General features: G+C 37.6%; 1 long non-coding RNA gene across 5 annotated transcripts in view; it reads left to right on the top strand.

Annotated features, from left to right (window-relative positions):
* The first annotated feature begins 476 nt into the window (after positions 1-476).
* The window catches only part of LOC103877584, a 319563-nt gene continuing 292843 nt past the window's right edge, over positions 477-27196 (top strand). For 3 of the 5 annotated variants that reach the window (XR_001894863.3, XR_004177507.1, XR_002517044.2), the window contains exon 1: positions 483-1320. This is a non-coding gene — a long non-coding RNA (uncharacterized LOC103877584). Of the gene's footprint in view, positions 1321-27196 lie in introns of all 5 variants that reach the window. The other 2 variants (XR_001894867.3, XR_001894860.3) reach the window with 2 other exon arrangements.

Genomic DNA, 27196 nt, shown 5'->3' with positions numbered 1-27196 from the left:
ATGAGTCCTGCTGCAGACCATTCTGGACTGAATCATGACATCTTTTTTGATGTATGACCTGAGGCAAGTTATTTAACCTCAGTTTCTTCATCAGAAAATGAAGCTAAGAGTAAGATTTACATGAGATGAGGAAAACTAGAGGCAAGAACACTTGGGGCTCACTTGGAATAAAGCCCAGATCATAGGGAGCCGACAATAGCTAATAGCTCTTTCTTTATTTTTCTTTCTTTCTTTCTTTTTTTTTTTTTTTTTTTTGTTAGACGGAGTCTCACTTTGTCACCAGGCTGGAGTGGTGCAGTGGCGTGATCTTGGCTCATTGCAGCCTCTACCTCCTGGGTTCAAGTGATTCTTCTGCCTCAGCCTCCTGAGTAGCTGGTACTACAGGCATGTGCCACCACGCCCAGCTATTTTTTGTATTTTCAGTAGAGACGGGATTTCACCATGTTGGCCAGGATGGTCTCGATCTCTTGACCTCATGATCCGCCTGCCTTGGCCTCCCAAAGTGCTGGGATTACAGGTGTGAGCCACCATGCCCAGCCAGCTCTTTCTTTGTCAGTCAAGCAAGCAGTGAGTCAACTATTGTCTCCATGTTTGGGAACCTGTGAATCTAAGGCTGAACCTATAACTGGGGCTTCGCTGGCCATGCTGGATCCAAGCAGAGGGAGCTGGAGGGCTTGTGGAGGGGAATAGGAAAGGGCTTAGGCTGTGGCTTCTGCTTCAAGCCAGTGGGAATAATAAGAGTATATGACCTTATTTCCAGAATAGAAAGATAATTCTTTTCTCTTCCTTTCTGTATTTATTCAAGCAATTCAACATATTGCTTCCCTCTTTGCTCCCATTCTCTTCCTCCTCTCTCATCCTTCTGTCTTTTCATTCCTCCTTCCCATCCTTTCCTCTTTTTTCTCTCCTCTAGTCTTTCCTCCCTTTGATGTGAATTCTAGCCTTGGAGTAGGAAAACACCTTGGCATGGTGGAGGAGGTGAAGGGCAAATGGGAGATAAATACTTGGCAGAGGAAGAGTCTATTTTGGCTTTCTTTCCTTTTGACCTCAAGCCATGCATCTCTCATTGCTGGGAAAAGGCCAGATAGGCTTGTGACTTGTTGATAAAGAATGGAAGAAAAATCATGTTGACAGGAGGTAGGCTGCACTGCATCCAAATGAGCAGGGCCTCACCATGGAAGGCCTGAAAGGGAAACATAAACTATTCCAATGGAAGCTGCAGAGCAGGCTTGAGCTTTAGAACTGAGAAGAGGAAGAACCACTCTGTGGTCAGCCCCAGCCTGAAGGGAAGTTATGACATCCAGCTTCCTTCTGTTCCAGGTTGGTAGTGGATGGGACACCTGGCTGGGGTGGGGAAGGGAATCGTGTTACCTCAAGAGCTGAAGTGGGGAAGGCTTCAGAGAGAGCTTAGAGGCTTGCCTGTCAAGAGAAGCACTGGAATTCACAAACTTTGTCTCTGCCTGTTGCGGTTTCTAGTGGAAAAAATAAAAACCCACAAAATGTAGCTTCATCAACTAATCTCCAACCTTGCTCCCAATCAATATCCAGGTTCAGACAGATATTAAAATAAGCACTTCCATTGTGTATTGAGAGCAGCTATTTAATAGAATAGCTGTGCCTGATGACAGGGACAGAAATAGGGAGAAAGCAATGATTACTAGGCAGTATGAGCGTCTTGTGCTAATCTGTTTCCATTTCATCCTCCTGCATGTTATCTCTTTGATTCTCAAAACAACCATGGGTTGACAGAGCACTGTCTAATAGGAAGACAAATATACATACACAATACATACAAAAATACACAGTCACAATCTGACAAAACTATACCCCTCGGGAAACAGACTTTACAATTCTATAGATGTCAGAAGTGACGTTAGGCATCCTCCACAATTTCTCAGTCAAAGCAGGATGTTTTCTGCAATAACCTGGGTGAGTGAGCATCCCACCCTTTCCTAAATATCCCCATTAACAAGAATCTCACTTTGTGTGTGTGTGTGTGTGTGTGTGGTGTTGTTGTTGTTGTTGTTGCAGCCCATTTTATTGTTAGTAGCTCTAGAGCATTCAACCATACCATTGGGTTCCTGCTTTTCTATATTTTCAGGCAAAGTGGTGATGGCCGAAATCAACCCTTTATCCTTTTATCATTACTAATCCCATTTAGTTTAGATCTTGGGTGTCTTTTCCAACAGCAATGTTTCTCCTGAATCCCTCCCTCAACTTTCTTACTTTTCAGCAATGTCACCACCGTCACCACCATTGACTCCAGCTTCATATTGGTGGGACTCGTTCCAGAAGAATGGCTGTACCTTGAGTATTACTGCTGCCTTCCTTAGAGCTACTGTTCCACTGAATGACACAATTGTTTCTGTGACAATTAATTTGGTGTTTTTCCTCCATAATCATTCTTTACGCCACAAAAGATACCTTGTTTTTCTGCTTTATAACTTTCTATAGGAGTTTATACTGTGTTTCCAGGGAAGGGATTGGAGGTATTCTGGTGAAGGATACCGTCTTAGGTTGGATAGTCAGTTTTTGTTACCTATACCACAACTGTGTATCAAGACAAGGCACACTGTTCTTAATCTTCCCACCCTCCTGGGCTGGCTTTGCCTTCTTAATTCACTTGTAGGAGTTGAATGAGTCTTCATCTCTTCTTTAGCCAAAGATCTTTTAGTCCATAGTGCCCAGTATGTTCATCCGTTTTTGGTCCGTTTGAATGATCTTACTCTATACAAACAGAAGAAAAGGAAAAAAGCTGGAAAAGTTAGCCCACCAGAGCAATTTGTTCAGATTCCCCCATTGTAACCTTGAGCTCCTCCTAACTCCTCAACTCTCTCCTGGTTCTCTTGCCTAGAAGATACTTTGGGTGTGTTTCTCTAACACTGTATTTCAGACAAAATTCTGAGAATGACCTACCTAACTTTATACCAGAGAAGACTGAAAGACAAACTCTTGTCCTTTAGCCCTGTCTGAGGATTCTGGTGATCCAGTCAGGCCCTCCTGCCTTTTCCCTAGGAAAAACAAAAACAACCCCCCTCTCCCACCAAAAAATAACAAAACAAAAAACCAAAAACAAACAAATAAAAAAACGGGCTCCGAACCTAAGCTTTAACTCCAGAGTTCCCTTTGCTATTTCTCCACTGGTCAGTCAAAACATGAATTAGGCTCAAAGTAGACTTTCTTCATGGACATAAAGGCAAAACCTGGTAATATCATTGGTCTTGCTTCTGCCTCATGCAACAACACAAACATGCCACCTCTCAGGTATTAAGGTATTGGACAAAAAACAAGAGTTAGGGCAAATTCAACCATGCCTAAGGCGATTCATGTTTGCCATAATGAGTTACTCAATAGCATTTCGTCATACATTGTAGTCCCCTATTGGAATTTAAAGACAATGTGAAGAACACTGAATGGTTTTGTATTCAGAAAAAGGTTTGCTTCCATTGCACTGATAGTTAGAAGGCTCACCTCTGGCAGAGACATTTATGGCTGACTGAATTTCCACAGGTTTGTCTCAGCTCCCTTACTCCGCATTGTTTTTTGACTTTCTTTGCAATGAGGAGAGGTCAAGTGACTCTGGACAAGGGCTGTAAATCTGAATAATGCGTATCACCTCTGGACCAAAGCATCCAAGAGTCTGTATGGAAATTGCCTGGATCCTGAGTCACTGCCACGGCCAGCTTCCCCAGAGTCACTCAACTTGCTGGAAGCAGACTTTACAAGCACAAGAAACAAATCTTTGTTTTACTATATCACTGAGATTTCAGGCCTACTTTGCTGGCACAACAAAGCCTAGTCACCATGACTGGTATGGCATCTTTGTAATAGTCCTTAAAAAATGTTCACTTGCCTTGTGTAATTGTAGTTATGTTCTCTGGAGCCCCACAGCATGCTTCCTAAGAAGGAACGTCAAACCCATCAAAAGTCTTTTCTTTAAAAGCAAAGAACAAGGGGATAACATACATACGGGCAGCCAGGTTATTCAGGGTTAAGTAGAACCACTGAGTACTTAGAGGCCTGAATCTAGAAGCCTCTTTTTCTCCCACTGCCCTTGCCATATACTCTGGTTCATCTGAGCTGCTGCAGCAAAAGGCAAGCTTAGGAGAGAAAGAGCATATCCTTAATTCCTGGACATGCTGAACCAAGGCTGCTGAAAGTAATGAGAATGCTACATGCTTGATATGGGATCTGGGTTTTAAAATCTAACAGACACATATTCTCTGTGGAGACTTTGTGGCTGCAGCCAGGCTTCAGGTCTCAAGCCCTATTTTGCTTCCCATCAGAAACTACTCTTGCGTGAGAGCTAGACAACTACTGAATTTTCTACTCTTTCTAATCTTCCCTCTTCTCTCCTCTCCTCAGGAAGATTTATCAGGCTGTATTTCTAGTGCTCCCATTAACAAATTTTGATAGCTTCTCTAGGGAGGGAAAGAAAACCAATGTTTATTTAGTATCTAACACAGGCCACAAAATGTGCTAGTCACTTTTTTTTTTTTTTTTTTTAAATATGCCCTCTCATTCTTAATAGGTAGTACAGTGAGAGCCAGGTAATACAGATTAGAAGGAACAAGGACTTTGGAGTCTCAGAAATGTTGGTTCAGAACCACAGCTCTGTACTACTGCTGTGACCCAGAGCTAATCTCCCTGAACCTATTGCCATAACTCTCAAAGGAGCTAATCCTACCTCATATGCTACTATTGTGAGGATGAGGTACTTGGTGAAATTGTGTGCTGCTGTCCCTCGCACATACTAGGGACTCAATAGCAAGCTCCTTAACATGCTGATGAGAAAGATCTTGCTTCCATTTTGCAGATGAATTATGGCTCATAGACAGTAAATAACTTAGCCTAAGTCATGTCATGGGAGAACTGGATGCCAAATTCAGGTCTATCTGATTCTGATTTCAGTGCTATGATGGCAGAGTTAAATAGTTATGACAGAGATGGTATAGCTACATATTCAAAATATTTACTGTCTAGCCCTTTAAAGAACTAGTTTGCCATATTCAGAATTGAAAGAAAGAGTATAGGATCTTTGCATATTAAAGAATTCTCATGCATAGAAAACATTCATCAAGGACTCCACACTAGTAAAATTATGTTTGTGGCAGAGAAAAAAAATTCATATTTTAACATGCTTTATATATAAATAAGGTAAAACATAAGAATATTCAACACATGTTGAAATTAATAAACATACAATTAAACTCCCTAACACATCTGGTTAAGCTACAGAAAGCAAGAGGAAACTTTATTTTCTGGATTGATTGTTTTTCCTGTGGGAAAATAACAGGAATGTTAGCAGACAGCTTCATGAGCTGTGATCCAGAGAGAGTAGTTCCCCATCAACCCCAGGAGGCCTGACTGTGTTTTCTTGGTCATCAAAGACTGGAACATTCTGAGAGGACACAATGTGCTTTAATACAGTGTTGAAGGAGGTAGTAAATTCTAGGACTCTCTGAATTATTTCTATGTAACCACAAACAATTTGATGTTTTACTACAAAAAAGGAGGGCATTCTATTTTGATTAAATCAGAATGGTTCTTCATTCCAGGGAGTATTTTACTTCCTGTGTCTTTAATGTCTGCTTAATAAAATCACACATTCAATTATTTAAAACAGCCAAGAACCAATAAGGGATTTGCTGACCTGGCGCTTAAAACTTAAAAATCTAATTTGTCTTTCCTTCACTGCTAGCAGATCAGACCCAGGTTAAGGGGGATGGAAACTATTGGACATTGTAGAATCATTTTGAAGAGCTGAGACTTGGTTCACTGAATCTCATCTATACCTGAAAAGAATGAATTTCATTATTGATGTTATCACAATTGACATTTCCCCAGGTTTTCATCTATTCTATCCCCAGATTCATTACCTTTTTCAAATTGTTAATGTACTAATCTACTGAGTTATGGTGATTTCCACTGTGATTTTTATCTATACAAGAATTTTCACAAATAGTGAAAGTTAACCCATCACCAGCTGTTAGACTAGCCTGGAAGGACAAGCTGGGAGATTTGCTGGAGTATTTGTACCTTCTTTAAAGATGCTATGCTTTCCTAAAACAATCACATGCATTTTACTTAAAGAAAATAGTTTTATAATTACTGAAGACACTTAGACTTTTCCAAGCAAAGATGGAAGAATAGGACATTGACCATTTTTCCCACAATCAAATTTGTATTCAATGTTTAAGACATAACCTTTTAATTGTACAGAGAAGTATGCTGATTATTCATTTTTCCTTTATTGTTAATTTTAACACCAAAACAATATTTTATTTTCATTTTCTGTAAACATATAAGTCATTTGCTATTTCTACATATAACTTGATGTTTCTGAAGTTGACTTTAAATATAAGTACTTTGTTATATCTAAGTACAATTTGATTTTTCTGAAATATTAAAGGAAGTTTGTTTCAGCTAGATTCATTATATCAGAAGGGATAGTTCAACTAAACTCTGTCCCAGTGATGTGGATAGTCACAGTCACATGGTGTATAATTAAAGCAAAAATGCTGTATAGCAATTCTGTTCCTCATAATTATTAATATGTTCAATTACCATGGAGTGCTACTAACAGCTCTTAAAATAATCAGCCTGGATTTCAGGAGAAATATTGGATAGGGAAACTGCACTATTTACAAAGTGATCAAGATAACAAGATGCTGGCTCAGGAAATATGATTTATAAAGTAATTATTATTCTTACTAGTTGCACGACCATCACATTTCTTAGCAAATTACATTTTTTTCTTTTTTCTCATCACAAATTACTTATGATCCTATATGCAGAACTCTATTCCTGTGCCCTGTGTTTCCACCAAATTAAGCATATTATAAATTATTTGAAGCAAGTACTTTTTAAAAAATTCATTTTTGCCTTTCTGTCAGCTATTATTTACACCTTCTTTTACTATTCTTTTAGTAGTCATTCTATCTATACTTGTGATTCTCAAAATGTGGCTCTCAGACCAGCAGCATCAGCTGCATCAGTGCATCAACATACCTAGAAACTTGTTGGGAATGCAAATTATCTGGCCCTGGTCCAGACCTATTGCATCAGAAACTCTGGAGATGGAGCCCAGAAGTCTTTAAGCCCTGCATGTCAGTATAACTCATGCTGAAGTTTGAGAACCACTCAAACACTATACCACACTTTCTGTTCCCTCTCCTTATTTTATCCTATATGCTGTATGTTCCTTCCTTGTTGCCTGGTAAAAACAGCATTTTTTTTCTTGTCCCATCTAAAATGCCGTCCTTGATTTCTCCCTTATCAGAATTCCCTTAGAATAAAAAGTATATATTAAAAATTATAAGGCATATTATCTATGAAACCTTGCTTTGTAGTTGTTTGGTAACATCTATTATCTCCTCTCCAATGATACAAGTCCCAGAAACAAGGCACTATGTCCTTATATTCTATTGGCATGTAGCCCAGTAGCTGGTGTTCAATCAATAACTGACTGCCTGCCAAATCTTGTCTCTAACACATACCCTCTACCACTACAGACTTAGTTTTGCCTCTGAAACTTTTTCAATACTGATTCACCTCTTTGCAATATTTTTCACTATCTCTGTGCTACATAATTCTTATTAAGCTCCAATTCGCTCTCTCTTCTCTCAAGAACTTCCCAAAGTTTGTCTCAATTTCTGCTTCTAGCTAGGAGATGAATCCACCCATCAAAAACAACAGAAAAAGATGGATAGAGTAATTAAAATAAATTGTTTTAAGGCATCAGAGAAATATTAAGGTATCTGAATAGAGGGGTTACATCTCAGAGAAAGGAAAAACATTGTGCTAAGTGAATGGAACATACTACCCTGTCTTTTTCTGAGAGATTCACTGATGCCTAAGAGTCATGACTCAAAAGGTTGAGATGCTGTGTAGTAAGTTGCTACTACGAAGCTAAGAAGTTCAAAACAGCTTTTTGACAGTCTCGTGCGTTTGTGCAGATTTTTTTTTTAAATGAAGCTCAGGGCTGCCTAAGCAGCTCACACTTGATGAGTCAAGATACAGGACAAGAAGCAAGCATAGAAAAGTGATGTCGACATCCCAGACTTCTCTCATTCTCATCACATTTGCCAACCATAAGCAACATGGACTTATATATGAAGAAGTCAAGTTCAAGGGGGGTAATTAAGTAGTTAAGGAGATAATTGGAATTTCTGGCAGTCTTATAGGCTATAAACCTAAATGCTGGAGTTTTATTGACTAAGAAGAGGCACCTTGATAACCCAAGTTTTCATTTGGGGTCCCTGAAAGATTACATCATAGGAGTAAAAATAAACCAGAGATAGATTAGAACTTACAAAAAAAATTAAATTCAGCTTTGGAATATTTTATATTCTATTGGATTAAGGTGACTTGTTCTCTGACTTTTAGACATGAAGACTCATCTAGAACTTCTAGAACTACTTTATTTAAAATAAGTGCATTAAAAATTACAAAACTAAACAAAAGACACAAAAAGATAACACTAATAGAAAAAAATAGGTAAAAGAAATAGTGTCCTTAAAAAGTAGTTATGATTAATATGTCTAAGAAAGCAGATGGCAAGATGGAGGATGTCACAGGTGAATAGAAATCTTTTTTTATTTTCCGTTTTGAGACAGAGTCTCACTCTGTCACGCAGGCTGGAGTGCAGTGGCATGATCTTAGGTCACTGCAGCTTCCACCTCCAGGGCTCCAGGGATTCTCCCACCTCAGCCTCCTGAGTAGCTGGGATTACAGGCATGCACCACCACACCTGGCTAATTTTTATATATTTTATAGAAATGAGGTTTCACCATGTTGCACAGGCTGGTGTTGAACTCCTGGGCTCAGGTGATCTGCCTGCCTTGACCTCCCAAAGTGTGATTACAGGAGTGAGCCACTGTGCCTGATGAATAAATATTTTAAATGACAAATAAAAATTTGAGACCAAAATATGCCATAACTAAAATTAAGAAAGTAAAGATTCTTGTAATAACCAGATTTGACAAACCAAAGAGAAGATTCGTGACCTGTAATACAGATAAACAGAACAGAGAAAAAAAATAATGATTGGAAACACAGAGAAAAAATAATATACACAAAAGAGCATTAGTGACATTTAGCATATAGTGAAGAGGCCTAATCTACATGACATTAAAGTACCAGAGGAAAGGAGAAAATGAAGTGAAAATAATTTTTGAAAAATGAAGAAAGAGAATTTTCCAAAAATAATAAAAAACCCTTTAACTCAAAAACTAAAGAAGCTCTATAAACCTCAGTCAGGGGTAAAGCTATGGAAAATAAAGACATTGTTAAAATCTTAAAGCAGCCAGAGGAAAAGTTATCTTGCTACCAAAGGAGTAACCATAGGAATTATAGCTTATTAGTCAACAGAAAAGATGAATGCTGGAAGAAAATAAAAAGGCATTTCTAAAATCCTAAAACAAAGTAACTATAAGAGGAGAATTTGATGCCCTGCAGGATAGTATTTTGAAAATTAAGAATAAATAAAGCTGTTTTCAGATAAAAATAAATAAATCTTATAGAAATAATTGGAAACAGATCTACACTTAAGTACTAACATATGGTCTTCCAGGAAGAGGAGATAATTCTGAAGGGAAGAACAAATGCAGAAAGGAATCAGCAGTAGCCATGTGGGAGGCTGAATCCCCCACTCCTGAGTTGGATTTCAGTTTGGTGCACCACAATCCTCAAATTCCTCCAGGCATCCTCTCTGTAGGGATTGGGTTGGTAAAAGGTTATTCTCAAAGTTTCTGTTAAACTGCGACTGGCTAAGACTTAGCTATTATTACAGGCGTATACTCCTAAATTAGTTTTTTTTTTTTTTTTTTTTTTTTTTGAGACGGAGCCTCACTCTGTCGCACAGGCTGGAGTGCAGTCGCACAGTCTCGGCTCACTGCAAACTCCGCCCCCCAGGTTCACGCCATTCTCTTGCCTCAGCCTCCCCAGCAGCTGGCACTACAGGTGCACGCCGCCACGCCCGGCTAATTTTTTGTATTTTTAGTAGAGACGGAGTTTCACCGTGTTAGCCAGGATGGTCTCGATCTCATGACCTTGTGATCCGCCCACCTCGGCCTCCCAAAGTCCTGGGATTACAGGCGTGAGCCACCGCGCCTGGCGCTAAATTGGGTTTTCAATCTTGTTTACTTGTTAAAACTAGGTTGCAGTTAGTCTACAAGGACTCAAATACAGAAGTACTGTGTCCTTCTCCTTCCATATTTAATTTGCTTTAACAGTGGGAAAATCCTGTCCTTACAGCTCAGCCTCAGTCTTAGTGCCCCTGAGTTTGTGTGGTGAAGCTTTTTCAGTAATCTTGTTCCTGTCCCAGGGTTAGAGTTTTATTGTTCTTCATTTCTCCAACCACAACTGATCTTCACTAGTGTTCACACTTGGCCTTCAGTAATTTGATAAATGTCTTAGCTGAATTCTTTTCATCCACTTTCAAGGCGATTATATCTTGCTCTGTGCTATGTATGCCATAGGTAATCAAGTGCTCATGTTTGTTTCTTCTTGGAGGCACCTATCTTTTCTCAGGTGTTAAGCTTGTTGGTTGCCCTGTTGTATGTTGTTATATATTATTATTATGACAATAATATCACTGCAAAAGGGAAAATACCATTAAGGAAATTGAGGTATTTTGAGATCCTTATAATGTCCAGAAATCAGTGTACCCATGCTTCTGCTATCTATAAGTCTAGATGAAATAAGCAGTAAAATACATTGATCAACATTCTGTCCAAAGGAAAAATATCCTTTCACTACTGTATTTTAGAGACACTCATGTTTGGGTTGTAGAACTCTACTAGACTAACTGAATTTCAGTTGGCACTGGCATATAATGCAAAATTATCCGTAGAGTATACCTGAGGGTTTTCTCTTTAATGATGATAAGCAACTCTTCATGATACTATGAGAATAAATTAATGGAGCTAAGACAGTGCAACAGGGATCGATGTCTAGTAGACGAGTCCCTTAGTCATTAACATTACTTGCGTTTTCTGTGTCTACCTGAGCTCCATCTTTTACATACAATTCTTATGTGATGATTTCTAATGCTGTGCATGCCCAGCCTTAGAGGTTTGGCAGGTGAGAAAACACTCAGGTAATTGTGGGTATGGAGGGTGATAGAGTTTGGATGTGTGCCCCCAGTCAAATCTCATATTGAAATGTAATTCCAATGTTGAAGGTGGGGCCTGGTGGGAGGTGATTGGATTATAGTGGCAGATTTCTCATGAATGGTTTAGTACCATCCCCCTTGGTACTATTTTCACAATACTTAATGAAGTTGTTCTCTCTCTCTCTCTCTCTCTCTCTGTGTGTGTGTGTGTGAGAGAGAGAGAGAGAGAGAGAGATCGATAGATAGATATCTGGTCATTTAAAAGTCCATAGCACCTCCTCTCTTGCTTAGTCCTGCTCTGGCCATGTGACATACCTGCTCTCCCTTTGCCTTCCACCATGACAGTGAGTTTCCTGAGGCCTCCCTAGAAACTGAGCAGATGTTAGCATCATGCTTCCTGTATAGCCTGCAGAACCATGAGCCATTTAAATTTCTTCTTTTAATATAAGTTACACAATCTCAGGTATTTTTTATAGCAATGTGGGAATAGACTAATACAGAGAGAAAAAACAAAGTAATGTGTACATCACTCCAAATGACTGCTCTGTTTAAAATGTTTGTGTAGTTAAAATATATGACAATAATACACAAGAGGATAGAGAAGGGATAAATAGAACTTAAGTTGTTTAACGTCCATATGTATTATATTAAACTCTAATAAGTCAAAGATACATATTTAATCTGTAGGGCAGTGATTTTCAAATTTTAGAGTTGTTTAGAATTACATGAAGGGCTTCTTCAAACAAAGAGTGCTATACACCACCCTCAAAGTTTCTCATTTAACTTTTTGAGTGGTGGGGTGCGGTCAAAAGTTTATATTCCTGCTAAAAATTGCAGATGCCACTTTTTTGAGGAAGACACTTTGAAAACTACCTCTGTAAGGTAAACTATTGAAGTAGTGGTAAAATAATATGTAGTGTATAGCTAGTAGAACAGAAAATATACTAAAAATAATAATAATAATAATTATAATAGGCCTGACTATGCCAAAGTGAGCAGGAAAGGAGAGAAAAAAAGAATGTAATATGAATGAGTCAAGGACAGATCAAATTGTGACAAGGTAAATTTAAATCCCTAGGAACTACATTTTATTTAGAAAGATTATTCTAATTAAAATGCAAAAATTATAATATTGAATAAATTATAAAATGAAATTTACAGAGATAAGGTACAAAAATGTTGAAAATAAATATAAAAAAGTTTTACCACACAAACATTAACCAAAGAAAACTGTGTGAATATGTTTATATCTGATGCCATAGTCATTAAGGCGTGATGCATTTATTAAAGATAAAAAGAGTGTTTTCATATTGATAAAAGGTCAGTATGTCCGGAGAACATAACAACTATAAATTTGTGTGCACATTATAAAGCCTACAAATACACAAATGATACATTGTCAGAACTAACTGGAAAATAGAAAAATCTAAAATCAGATTTGGAGGTGGGGCATGGTGGTTCACACCTATAATCCCAGGATTTTGGGAAGCCAAGGTGGGCAGATCACTTGAGTTCAGGAGTTCAAGACTAGCCTGGGCAGCATGAGGAAACACGGTCTCTACAAAAAAAAAAAAAAAAAAAAAAAAAAATTAGCCAGGCATGATGGTGCATGGCATTGGTCCCAGCTAATTGGGAGGCGGAGGTGGGAGGAGGTTTCAGCCCAGGAAGCAGAGGTTGCAGTGAGCTGAGAGTGCACCACTGCACACCAGCCTGGGTGAAAGAGTGAGACCCCATCTCTAATAGAAAAATAAAAATAAAATAAATAAAATCAGAGTTGGAGAGCTTAACAAGTAGTGTTTGACAGTACAAATAATCCAAAATATCAACAATGATTTAGAAGATCTGAAAAGCATGATTAGCAAACTTTACCATATATGAATAGAAACAATAAAACCTGTAACTACAGAATGCAGTATACATTGTTTTTAATTGAATACTTATCAAAACTAATTATGTGCTGGCCATTAATGAAGTTTCAACAGATTTTAGTGGATGGAAATGATATAAAAGTGTTATTATCTGGCTATTGTGAAGCTGATCTAGAAATGGCTTTAAAAACCTAACTAGAGCATTGCAGTTTTTTCCTGGCTTATGGCTGCATAAGTTCAATCTGCTTCCTTCTTCACATGGTCTTCTCTCTGTCTTTTCTTCTGTCACGTAAGGATACTTGTCATTGGATTTAGGAGCTCACCTGGATAACCTAAGATGACATCATTCTGAGATCCTTAATTAATTACCTCTGTCCAAACAAAGTAACTTTTAAAGAGTTTATATATTAAAATGTGAATGTATTTTGGGGAGTCATCCTTCAGCCACTGCAAAAAGTTCTAGCAAGGCTGATGAAAAACAACCAAAAATAATAAGGCACATATTACCGACATCAGAAATGTTAAAGAAGATATCATTGCAGATCCATAAAATATTACAAAAATAAGAAGAGGATATTATTAACTACTATATGCTGATATTTGAAAAGTTTAATGAAGTGGAAAGAATTCTTTGGAAAACATTACTTACCCAAACTGGTATAACTTATACAAAAAGAAATTGAAATCTGTTTAGTCCTATATCTTTGGGGACATTTAATTTTGTGACTAAAATCTCTAACAAAAAGAAATCTCCAAGTGCTTGTGGCTTCAGGAACCATTTCCCCCCAAATATTTAATGAAAGAAATAGTTATAATCTTACTCAAATACACATAGATATTAGAAAAAGTAGGAAACCGCTCTTGTTTTGTGAGGCCAGCATACTCTTTTTTTTTTTTTTTTTTTTTTTTTCTGAGATGGAGCCTGGCTCTGTCGCCCAGGCTGGAGTGCAGTAGCGCGATCTCGGCTCACTGAAAGCTCTGCTTCCCGGGTTCACGCCATCCTCTTGCGTCAGCCTCCTGAGTACCTGGGACTACAGGCGCCCGCCGCCACCCCTAGCTAATTTTTGTATTTTTAGTAGAGACGGGGTTTCACCGTGTTAGCCAGGATGGTCTTGATCGCCTGACTTCGTGATCCGCCCGCCTCAGCCTCCCAAAGTGCTGGGATTACAGGCATGAGCTACCGCGCCCGGCCAACGTACTCTTTTTTTTTTTTTTTTTTTTTTTTTTTGAGACAGTCTCCTTCTGTCGCGCAGGCTGGAGTGCAGCGGCGCGATCTCGGCTCACTGCAAGCTCCGCCTCCCGAGTTCACGCCGTTCTCCTGCCGCAGCCTCCTGAGTAGCCTGGGCTACAGGCACCCGCCACCACGCCCGGCTAATTTTCTGTAGTTTTAGTAGAGGCAGGGTTGCACTGTGTTTGCCAGGAGGGTCTTGATCTCCTGACCTCGTGATCCACCTGCCTCGGCCTCCCAAAGTGCTGGAATTACAGGTGTGAGCCACCGCGCCCGGCCGAGCATACTCCTACTGATAGTATTATTGCAAAAAGATACTTACTTGACAGTTTTTTTCCATGATAAAAGATGTAAAAAACTGCAACAGAATATTAAGAAATTGAATCTGTGTATGTATTAAAAGGATAATGAATAATGTCTGACTTCACTATATTCCCACTGTATTACAGAATGCAATTACTTAACATTCAAACAACAATCAATAACATTCATAGCTTTTAGAAATAAAGTAGAAATTCCTATGGTCATCTCACCAGGTATAGAAAGTGATAATATTCAATACTCATTAGTGTTGAACAAATTGGATATAAAAGCAAACTTTCTGATAAAGAGTATCTACAAAATATCTATAGCAAACATCTTTGAATGAAAATATGAAAAGATTTACCACAGAGATTAGGTAGATAGCAAAAATATTTGCTCTCATTGTTCTTGTTCAACTTTATCCTGGAGGCCCTAGCCAATACAATAAGATAAAAAAGTAAACTAAGGCATAAAGATTGAAAAGAGCAAAAATTGTCATTATTTACCAATGAAAGTTTTGTACACATGTGTCATGAACTTATGTTCTCCCCAAATTCATGTATTGAAGCTCTGATCCCCGACGTAACTATATTTGGTGATAGGAGCTTTGAGAAGGTAATTAAGATTCAATAATGAGGTCATAATGGTGGGGCCCTGAGGAAGAGACACCAGAGTCATGTGTTCTCTCTCTCTCTCTCTCTCTCTCTCTCTCTCTCACACATATTGTCCCTTTATTGTACCTTCCTCAAATTATTCTAAACTGTATGAGCCATATGTTTCCCAATAGGATACTAGCTAATAAATTATTAAGCATTTATTCCTTGCCAGGCACTTTGTTAAGAGCTTAATTTCATTATGTAATTTAAACCTGTTAAAATAACTCTTGTGAGGTAGAATTATTATGACTCCTTTTTTACAAAAGAGGCAGCCAGTATTGAAGTTTGGAGACTTTACAAAGTTCACACAGCTAATGAGAAGCAGACAGCCCTAGGACTTGAATTCAGTGCTATTGATGAGAGCCTCTAGAACTGAATATCGTAACCATTCTCAATAATCTTTGTTTTATACAAAAATATTAATAATCCCTTATTACCTTGGTGCTTAGATTAAAAAACAATTCTTAACAATGACTTCATTTAATTATTACCCTAACAGTAGATCTGAAAGTATTGTCCTATTATTACAGATAAATAAATAGAGGCCAATGCAATTTAAATGACTTTCTCAAAAATACTAGAGGATACAATTTAATCCAGCCAAGTATCATGCCTCTGGATTCCATATTACATATAACTGTATAATCATCCTTTATCAAATACATATACTCATCTATTCTAAATGATACTTGGAATGGTACTTATCATACTTATACCACTGTGTTATCATCTGGGTATAGTAGTGTGATGAAAATGTGGTTGATATTATGTGTTCAAGATAGAGAAGTAGAGGGTTAGGAGAAAAAGCTGTGGCTGAGAAAAACAAACTTTTTAGCCTCCTTTCCTGGTCCTAGAGTATTACAAATTAATTGATTCAAACCAAATATGAGAAGTAGAAATGAAATATCCTTCCATGCTGCTGGGAGTTGATTGATGAGGAGCAATGTCTCAGCCAAGTTACCAACTGATTTCTGTCTAACCTTTGGCTTCCTATAGTTCACTAAGTCCTAAGCCAAGAGTCATCCAAGAGAGCGGCTGGAGACCACAGATACTCTGAATTCCAACTTTAATTGGCCTTCTGAGAAGACAGAGAGCCACAGGTCCCCAACAGATACTAACTACTTCCTTCAGCCCCAAGGCAGGGCACTCTATGGATTCCAATGAAAGCTCCTCCTGTTTGTCCATGAACACATTTTATGTTACCAGGTTCATGTTGTGGGCACAGATGCTCCTAGTTGCCTCTTCCACATTTAGAGAATGTATATTTTAGGAAGATCTGTTAAAAACAAATAGACAAATCCCTAATCTTACTTGTTTTGTTCAGGCTAAAGATGGTACTTTTTAAAAAAAACTGACTTAAGACAAAACCTCAGGTTATATGTGAGTGTGGTGTGTGAATGCATGTGTATGTGCATGTACCTATGTGTATTTAAATTCTTTATCTTTGATCATATCCTCCCTACCAGACCCATTTTTCCTGGGATGTGGGTGGAGTGGAAGGAGTGAGGAGAGCATCTGGTTTGAGCAGCCATTTGCAAAGATGACATTCTACCCAATCACATGACAGGCAGCCCTTTGTCATGTGTCCATGCCAATAACTAATGAGGAAAACACATTTGTGTCTTAGTTTAAATCCTGGAATGGATCAGTTCAATCACAGTAGATAGCTGTAACATCAACATTGTATCTCCCACCATGTGTGAGAAGTAAATGAATGTCAATTTTGGATTCCAAAAAAAAAAAAAAAAAAAAAAAGCTAGAAACATTGTACTCTTGTCTCTAGAGAGGTCTTCTTTCCAGGACTTACTAAAATGCTATATTTATACCTATTTCTATTGAGTTTATATATTTCCAGTGGAACTTGCCAGTTGGCCCATCAAAAAGTCCAACAGCTTGTCGGCCTGCCAGCTGATTAGCCAGGCAAAAATTCAGGTAGTTCAGGCACAGGAGGCTCAGTCTGTATCTGGGTGAAGCATAACAAATATGACTGGACAGATCTGGACACAGGCTTAAGGAATCTGGGTCACTGGGTCCCAATATGTTAAGAGCAAACACTGGTATTCTATAGGATATACTGAGATATCTTGTATTTAAGATATCACAAAGTCGGCATTTCTCCAATTCCCAGAAAAGACTAAAAGTGACAATGATTTATTTATTAACTTAAGCTTTTGTTCCACACATTTTTAAACCAAACCATTAATACCTATACCTCTTATGTGCTAATAAAATGGCTCATTGAAGACATAACAAATTAACCAGTAACTGTATATTTAATGGAAAAAGCTAGGAAATTGCTAATTTTGTTTGACAGCTTATTTTGTGAATACACATTTATAGTTGTTCTTTTATATGTATTAACTACATCATCGTAGGTATGGTTGAGGTTTTCTTCTAGAAACTACATGATGAGGGAGTTCTGAGGAAGGCAATTGTCCCACTCTAGGATGGGGAAATTGAGGCCTTTTTCCATAGAGGAGATAGCTCTGGAGCCAGATCTAAAAGGATTGTCAGGATTTTGAGAACTAGAGAGGAGGGTTGACCAGCAGGAATCCAGGTAGGAGAATAAAACTGTGCCTGTCATATATGGAAGTCTACTCAAGCTAAAATGTCTGGAGTGGAAGGCTCGTTGCAGGTGGTGAGCAATAAGAATAAACTATTTGCTGAATTCTTGAGTAAGACATCTCTACATGATTTTGAATCTTGTTACTACAGGGCCCTCAGCTATTTGCCTCCTGACATCAGGACATATTTAAACTGTTTGATATCTTCAGTGAGTGTCTTTGGCTAAGAGGCCAAAACCCAAATATTCTTCATTAATGCAAAAGCCAGACGTCATCCAGTATGATGACCTTGCCAGTCCTCTGGACCTTGGGACCATACTAGCTGGCATCTGAGCCTGAGATCAACTTTCTAGCTAAACTGCCAACATACTTGACCAAACTACACTTTCAAAATCACAAGATATAAGAAGTCTGAAGATGGCACTTTCCGAGCTTCAGAATTTCAGGAATATTCATAAAATCTCTGCCTACTACAAACCATTCTCTCCATCAATTGAAATAAGTAACGAATTCAAATTTCTCCTTTGAGGGTATTGTGAAAATGTACATCTGCTTGCCTGCTACTTTGCCCAGCTGACCATTAATAGATGAGTTTCCTTCCAATCTATCATGATATGAAAGGTCATCAACCCTGAAACTTTCAAAAGCAGGGGCTTCCTGGCAAGAGATTTATTGGTGGAAAAATTGAAGAAACCAACATGTACACTGACATTATACAGTGGCATGGACATAATACAAATTTACCCTTGTTTTTAATAATTTTATTCCATAATATTACCGTTGTTTTGTAATAGTGACCCAGATGGTAAGCATTTTGCATAGAAAGAGGATGGGAACATCTTCTGATAAGACTTGAATCAAGTCAAGGCCTCATTTTCTTTCCTTTTATGAAATTGTAGCTATATATACGTTTCCCCTCTCTCTTTTAAGGTGTGGAAGGCTCCTTGAAGGCTGAGTGAAGTTTCCATTCTCTTTGCACTAAAACTCCTGTTTTAATTTTTAGCACAGCTATCATAGTGCACTGAAATATCCACTTATTTGCCTACCTGCCCCTTGGGGGAAGGAACCTAGTTTATTGATGATTATGCTGCCCTTGGAATAAAACTGAATTTTTCATTAGAATGGCAAGGCATGCCTGATTAGACTCCTGCTACTTCTACCACCTCATCGGCGCTTTCTCATTTGCTTGGTACTTTAATTTACACTGGCCTTATTCAAGATCCTTGAACTTTTCAAAGACTTTATTGTTGTTGTTGTTTGAAATTCTGTTCAATTTACCAAAACTTCTGTATTCTGAAGGAGTATCTTAATAACTACAGAATGCAAGTATGTAACTATGAAAATGTTGGTAGTAATAATAACAATGATGATGATATTTCTAGGTTATGATTTTGTGCAAGTCAGTGTGCTAGGTTTTCCACTGGATTTCCTCATTTATTCCTTATATCAACCTTATGATGTAGATATTGATACTATTATCTTAATTTATAGATGAGAGAACTGAAGCACAAAGAGAATAAGGCAGGTTCTGAAGGACACACAGTTAGTGCTGAAACTGTGTGTCAAACTTAAGAAGTCTACCTCTAGAAAGTTGTTCTCAAACCATTCTCCTATAGTGCCTCTTACAGTATAGGCCTATCTGGGCTTTAGAGAATGCCTTGGTCTATTCAAGGCTCTAATCTATACGAAGTGTCTTTCCTGAAGTGGAGGTGAATGATAAATCTTTCTATCAATCTATCATGGGTAAAACTCCTGCATATGATGGGAGGCTGAGTCCAAACCAGCTTACTGTTTTCTACACAGGGCATATGGGTCTGTGTGTTAAGAACTGCCTGCAGAATCTCTTTGTCTGCCTCTCATTACTTTCTCAACCATAAGAACTTGCTCAGTCTTGCTGACACGAAGTGTTTCATCTTTAATTTTGACTAAAATTTTGTCTAGTCTCTCTTTTGGTTAAGTGCTTTTTCTGACTATTTTTACTATATTTTCTAACCTCTTGTTCTGAAGTTTTGGGCTAACTTCCCATACACATAGTCACTTAATTCTAAATCCTAAAATCCCTGTCTAAGTCTGATTTTCCAGATCCTTGCTTGTGCAGGATGAAAATAAAGGTATTATAAACAATTACATATGTTTGTCATTTTCAACAGGGTTGTTCTACCAAGTTCTAGAGTGCATTCACATTTGAGCTCCAACATAATTAGTGTTAAAATAGACAGTTTTCTTCAATGGTTTTCTTCATTACCAGATAGGATAGTTTGCACTGTGACATTTCTCACATCACTCTATGAAAACGAAGCAGAATTGGATCATGGTTAAAAGCATGTGTTTTGCAATAGGAAAGACATGGATTTGAAGGCAAGCTTTGCAGTTGGTAACTACATCCGTCAGCAAGCTGCTGAAACCTCTCTAAGCCTCAGTGTTCTTATCTGAGAGGTAAGGATAATGTCAGTGTTAACCTCAGAGAAGTATAAAGTTAAGTAAGATAATGCATATAAAGTCTTTACAATATTTGCTGAAACCTATTCAATGAGCAGTTGGCATTGTTATGTGAAGTTCTATTTTAAAAAGTTAAGGCCACCAAAAATTTTGGTCCAAAAAGGCTAATGTCCATTATCTTTTATCATCGTTTTTGTCTATGAACAACAGTTATGCAAGCTAGTGATCAATTTGCAATCAGAATTAACTAAATGGAGTGGATGTGGATTTTTTAATGGAGCACTTGAGACTCCTAAGTCACTGTCACTGTATATTATATTTCGGTAATAAAAGAGAAACTATATAGTTGCTTCTATCTGTGGTGTCACCTTCAGGGGATTGTTTCAGCTTTATAGGTTGAGAAAGTGAATTTCATTAGCTCATTCTGGGATGACCGAAGATATTTATCAGTTGTTTACAGGGAAATAACACATGCCATTCAAACTAACATAGCCTGGAGCTAAACCAAAACACTTTTCCTAAAATGTAAATATGATCATTTCATTTTCTTCCTTGGCACTCATCAATGGCACCCATCAGTGTCTTCCCATTTGTCTCAGGAAAGGTACTAATATCTTAACCTACAAAGTTCTCCTGTTCTGTCTCCTGTGAACCTGGCCACCCTCATGTCTTTCCACTTTCTGTTTGCAAATGACACTCTGAGCATAGTAAATGTTTGACACTTGGTAAAATTGATTATACTTCCAGTAGACTATGGTTCTTTCAAGATGCTACTGGTTGATCTTAGAATACCCTGCCGCCTGCCTCTTTTTTTCCAGAATCACTCCTACTAATTCCTTAGTCCAAAATTAAGTATAATTTCTTCTGGAAAGTCATTGTTGTCCCCATATCTCTGGTTAGGTTCCCTTGCACCCTGCATTATCCCATGCTGCTGTTATTGACTGTTGACTTACTTTTTCTAATTGAATGTAAGTTCAGTGAGGGCAGGGATCTTGTCTATTATGCCCACCACTCTATGTCTAGAACTCGAAATGTACATGAAAAGTATTTTCTACTGAATAAATAGGAATAAATAAAATAAATACAATTTTTGTAATGGGGGAAATCTTTGTCAATCAGAACTCGGTGTCTGCAAGTAAGACTCTCTTCACCCTTTCAACAGGTTTACTCTCAACCTGCTTTTTGGTGAGTGAGCTTACCCAGCAGGGTTTAATTATGAAGCAATTGCATACTGAGTGCAATTTAAATATATCTATAAAGTTTTATAAGCCCGATGATTTACCCTTCCCTATTGCAGGTATTTGTTTCAAAATCTGGGCTCATCTAATTTAGAATCAGTCTTTTATTTTTTTTCTCTGTCTCTGTGTTGCACCAATCTTTTAAATGCTCTTTCATTGGACTGTGAAGTCTAGTCATTTCTTCCATACTAGCTTCGTTTAAGCTCATCAGCTCAGGTACAGAATTATATCTTAATGACTAGGCATGACTCAACCTCTTCGAAGTAAGATTATCTTCTGATATCTTCAGTAGGACCACTGAAATTCCTCTACTTTTACTACCCAATTTTTAATCTCTTCATTTTTGTTCATTTTAACTTTTATTTTAGGTCTGGGGTTACATGTGCAGGTTTGTTATATAGTTATATTCATGTCACAGGGACTTGTTGCACAAATTATTTCATCACCTAAGTACTAAGCCTAGTATCCAATAGCTATCTTTTCTGCTTCTCTCCCTCCTCCCAACTTCCACCCTCAAGTAGACCCCAGTGTCTGTTGTTTCCTTCTTTGTGTTCATGAATTCTCATTTAGCTCCCACTTATAAGTGAGAACATAGGGTATTTGGTTTTCTGTTCCTGCATTAGTTTGCTAAATAAATGGCCTCTAGTTCCATCCATGTTCCCAAAAAAGACACAGTCTAATTCTTTTTTATGAATGCATAGTATTCCATGGTGTATATGTACCACATTTTCTTTATCCAATCTGTCACCGATGAGCATTTAGGTTGATTCTATGTCTGTGCTATTGTGAATAGTGCTGCAATGAAGATTTGCATGCATCTGTCTTTATGGTAGAATGATTTATATTCATCTGGGTATATACCCAGTAATGGGATTGCTGGGTCAAATGGTAGTTCTGCTTTTAACTCTTTGAGGAATTGCCACACAGCTTTCCATGATGGTTGGATTAATTTACACTCCCACCAACAGTGCCTAAGTGTTCCCTTTTCTCTGCAACCTTGCCAGCATAAATTACTATTTTTCATTTTTTTAATGATAGCCATTCTGACTGGTTACTACCTAGTTTTTTAAAAGGACCAATTTCTAGCTACTTTGTGTTTTGTCATTGCTAACTGATAGTTTCATGATTTCTTCCTTCACTTGGCATGCTCCATTCGCATACCTAGTAAGTGACCGTGGCTTTGGTCCTCGATTCAGTCTTTGCCTCTGGGACTTGACCTGAAGTTAAATCACTGCTTTTGTCCCCATGTGGTCTTTGGTCATGCCTCATTGACACTAGCCAGCCAATTTTGGTATACCCCTATGTGTCTCTCCTTCCTGAAACTCAGTCTAAATGAATGGCTTTCTCAGATTGAAAATAACCTTTCTTCAGTAATGAAAGAGGATGAGCTCTGCTACACTGTTTGAATTTCTAAATAAGATTCTATTTCATGTATATTTTAGGCAGGCTGATTCTCAATGGGAGTCATTATCTCAATAATGAAGGGGTTAAGGGAATAAGGTCTGAAGTCACATAGGCCTTCAACACTAGCTACGTGACTTTGGAGAAATCATTTCTTCTCTCTAAGCCTAAGTTTCTCTCTATATAAATTAAAGATAAAAATAATAGTACTTAACATATAAGGTTGCCATAACATTAGATGATGCTTATAAAACTCTTATCCCAAATGCCTGCACAGACTAAATAGTACAGGTGTTACTATTTTTATTAATAGTTGACTACATTAAAATACTGCAGTGGAATGCATAGTCTCTAACCCAGTATTTCCAGTCTGGCAGTACATCTTGAAAACTAATTTGGGTGATGAAAATATCAATAATATTAGAGCCGATATACCAGTCATAATGACAAAAAGAACTGGTGTATGGGTATCGATTGGTTGCTTAAGGCCGAAGACAACATGGCTGCTTTAGTGACACCTACATTTCCGGGGAGAATCCTAAAATTCAGCAATAATGACCCTGTTCATACTCAAGTCCAAAGCCTGCCTCATGAAATACGTTGCCTTTATGAGATGACATTGGAAAAAAGAAAAAATAACCCTTTGGCATTTGCATTATCAAATCAAAGGACCAGATGTCATTGTAAGTGATTTGTGTTTATTTGTGTGTATATGTCCCTGAATACAGGACATGTACCATTGATTTTCAACCAACAGTTACACAACGGCTTCTACAGCCTGACCTTGGATTATCTGGGTTGCACATAAAAAAGTTCCTTAGAGTTTTTATCAGATCATGAATCTACCCAGGCACAAGGAGGAGGGAGATGGGAATGTAAGGACAAGTTCAAAGTTCTATGGAGAATTAATAGCTTTTGTATTTCTTCTTGTTAACAAGGTGGATACGAGGAGAGACATCTAATTAGAGTCTGGAACTGTGGAATGGCAGAGTTGTAGAGGATTTTGACTCAGTTGATGCAATCCTTCATTTTACAGAAGAGAAATCTCAGGCCCAGGAAAGTGGGTCACTGGCTGAGATTCATGTACTACCCAAGAGCCAAATCTGTAACTGAGCTCTTCAGACTTTAAGTTTAGTTGTTATTAGTTAAAATATTTATATTACTTCTCTTAAGTCTTTAAAGTACAGTATCGCTGGAATATATTAGTGCAGAACTATCAATCAATAACTTTTATAAGACAGTGGTTAAGAGCATAGGAACTGACATCAAGTAAACCTGGATTCCAGTCTTGGTTCTACTGTATTTGCTACTTGTATGACTTGAGACAAGTTGCTTAACTCCATTTGTTGTAATTTTCTTCATTTGCAAAGAGTAAAATCATAATTTACATCTCCTTTTATTTTTGTGACAGTTAAATGGGATAATAAAGATAAATGATTAAATATACATAACATAAAATTTACCATTTTGAACCATTCTTAGTTAGATGGTCCTGTGGCATTAAATATATTCACATTGTTGTCTAACACTAGCTTTTTGATTTAAAATAATTTAATATAGATATATTACCATGGTTTGAATATTTCTTTTCCACCCCAAAATTCATATGTTGAAATAGTAAACCCAACATGAGAAAGGGCCTTTTCCAGGTGATTAGGTAAAAGGGAGAGTTCTCATGAATGTGATTCATGCTTTTCTGAAAGAGATCCCAGAAAACTTTTTTGCTTTTCCAACATGTGAGGAAAAGCTAGAAGGGACGGACCATTTATGGACAAGAATGTGGGCTCTTGCCAGTCACCAAATCTGTTGGCACCTTGATCTTGGACCTCCCAGCCTCCAGAACTGTGTGAAATAAATATGTGTTGTTGATAAGCCTCCCAGTTTATGATATTTTTTGAAGCAGCTCAATCTGACTACAAAAAGTATTTTTTTTTTTTTTGTAAAAGCTTCTACATGTGGCTTCTATAAAGGGATTAGTGATCTCATAAGGTACTGAATTCCATAAGTGTAAAAAGAGTTTTCAAAGACTTCATATGCCCTCCTCCCCCACACAAAAAAAGCTCTACTCCAATTCACCCCCTTGTGCAATATCAGATTACACAGTTAGACGATGTTTAAATTTCAAACTACAACAGTACCAGATGTTTCTGCCTAACATAGTGCAATTATTTTGTACACAAAATAAAATGTGCTTTCCTTTACCCTAAAAAGCAGGGAGGGTCATGTTTATAGCAGGTATCTCATTAGTGGGTATTTCAGTCCATGTCATAGCTGATCCAGTCCATAGTGCAAGCACCTCTTTTATATGGCCCCTGTGACTTGTTGTATCCAGTGGTATGTGAGATATCTTTGGAAAATCAAGTTGCCTTATGGAATCCAACCCAGTATTTGTTTAGAGTCCTTATAGCACTGTGCTTAAGATTGCAGACTTTGAAACCCAAACTGCTTGAGAACAGCTCGAGCTCCATCATATTCTTGCTTTCTGACCTCAGACAACTTACCGCTTTTTGCCTCCCCAATTTTTTTTTTTTTTTTTTAAGCATCTATGTGCTACACTACTTAGAAATACTAAATGGGCTAATAGATGTAAAGTGCCTGGAAAAAGGCATGGGATAAAATAAGCTCTAATATATAAGTATTTGATAATCTGTTACTATGTCGAGTCTGACTCTAGTTCCATCATGAGCCCTTTGATATTCTCTAAATTCTGGAGTAAATTGTAATGATAACCATCGATAACACATCTGACATAAAATAGTAGAATAAAGGAAGAAGAAAACAAATGAAATTTATTTAAAGTAAATAAACAGTAAGAAATAAACTGTGGGCAGGCATAGTGGTCCTTATTTCCCCTTTAGTCACAGGGCAGAGTCATGGCTGGTATTTATACTTCCTGCCTCTACTACCAAGCCCATATTTCCTTTAAACCAGCTGCTTCAGTGTCAGGGTCACCTGGTATCCCAAGACCTGGAATTCATTCTCTACCAATGCATAGTAGGAAATTAAAAGTGATTTTTAATAAAAGGAGATCATGCCTTTGCTTTAAAATTCAAGATGTCTCCACCAGGATCTCTGTAGATTCCTTCTAAAGAGAATATCTTGATTTATCATTTGCCTTGCTGAACTTGTTTCTGTATCCACAACATAAATGGACTCACATGTAACTCCCAATAATATTTCTTGAAGAGAAATCCACAACAATTAAAATGTAAGCCATGTGAGGGTAGGCTTTCCTTGGTTTTATTTACTACTATATCCTCAATACCAAAATCAATACCTGGCACAAAATAGACTGTCATAAAATGTTCTTCAAAAGAATAAACAAACATACAAAATAAATGAAACTTAAAAAAAAATAAAAGAATTACTCGATAGCATGCAAGTTCAGGAGAGGTGATATGGGTGAAAGTAAATATAGGTAGTTGGGCATTTGTCCTTCCAAATCTTAAATACTGAGTATCTCAAGGAAATGCGATTTGCTTAGGTTGATTCAAGGCCTTTGTGCTACAGTTAAAATTTTACCACAAATTCTGGTTCTAAATATTGAGTAATATTTTCAGAAGGTGATGCATGTCTAGAAAGATAGATATGGGGTAGAATTCTGTAGGTGACCCTGATAGCCTTCTTTGACAGTGAGTACTCAAATTATATTTCATTATTTAATATTGTGTGCAAATTGGGAGAAAGGAAGCTTTCTTAGTCTTTTAAACTGCTATAACAAAATACCATAAACTAGGTAGCTGATAAACAACAAATATTTATTTCTTACAGTTCTGGAGGGTAGGCAGTGTAAGATCAAGGCACCTGCAGACTCAGTGTCAAGTAAGGGCCTGCTTTCTGTCTCACACACTGCCTTCTCTCTGTGTCCTCACATGGTGGAAGGGGCAAGGAGTCTCCCTCAGGCCTTTTTTTTTTTTTTTTTTTTTTTTTTAAATAAGGGCACTAATTGCATTCATGAGGGCTTTGCTTCCATGATCTAATCACCTCCCAAAAGCCTCACTTCCTAATGCTGTCATTTTGGAGGTTAGGATTTGAATACATAAACTTTGGCAGTCACAAACTTCAGACCATAGCAGGGGTCCTGATATGATTTATGGTCCTTCTCTAAGGGGAGTTAATGCAAGGCTCTGTTGTTCTGTTAATGACTCTTGTTGGCTTCATCAGTGCTTTCATTTTTTTTTCATATTTTGGATATTCCCATTTATATATGAGTGAGAAAAAGGTATCATTTATAATCTAATAGAAGATAAATCCTTTCTGTTATTTTTGAAGACAATTTCAGCTTACAATTTTATAGAGATGATGAGAAATAAGTTTGGAAGTACTCTTTAGGAGAAGCAAAAGTCAGTTTTGAGTTACCCAGAATTTCTGGATATATACAAG

This window comes from Papio anubis, chromosome 12 (genome assembly GCF_008728515.1).
Source record: "Papio anubis isolate 15944 chromosome 12, Panubis1.0, whole genome shotgun sequence".
In the NCBI taxonomy this organism is placed as follows: Eukaryota; Metazoa; Chordata; class Mammalia; order Primates; family Cercopithecidae; genus Papio; species Papio anubis.
Note: the sequence above shows the minus strand (reverse complement) of the source record. Positions and strands in the feature narration are given on the sequence as shown.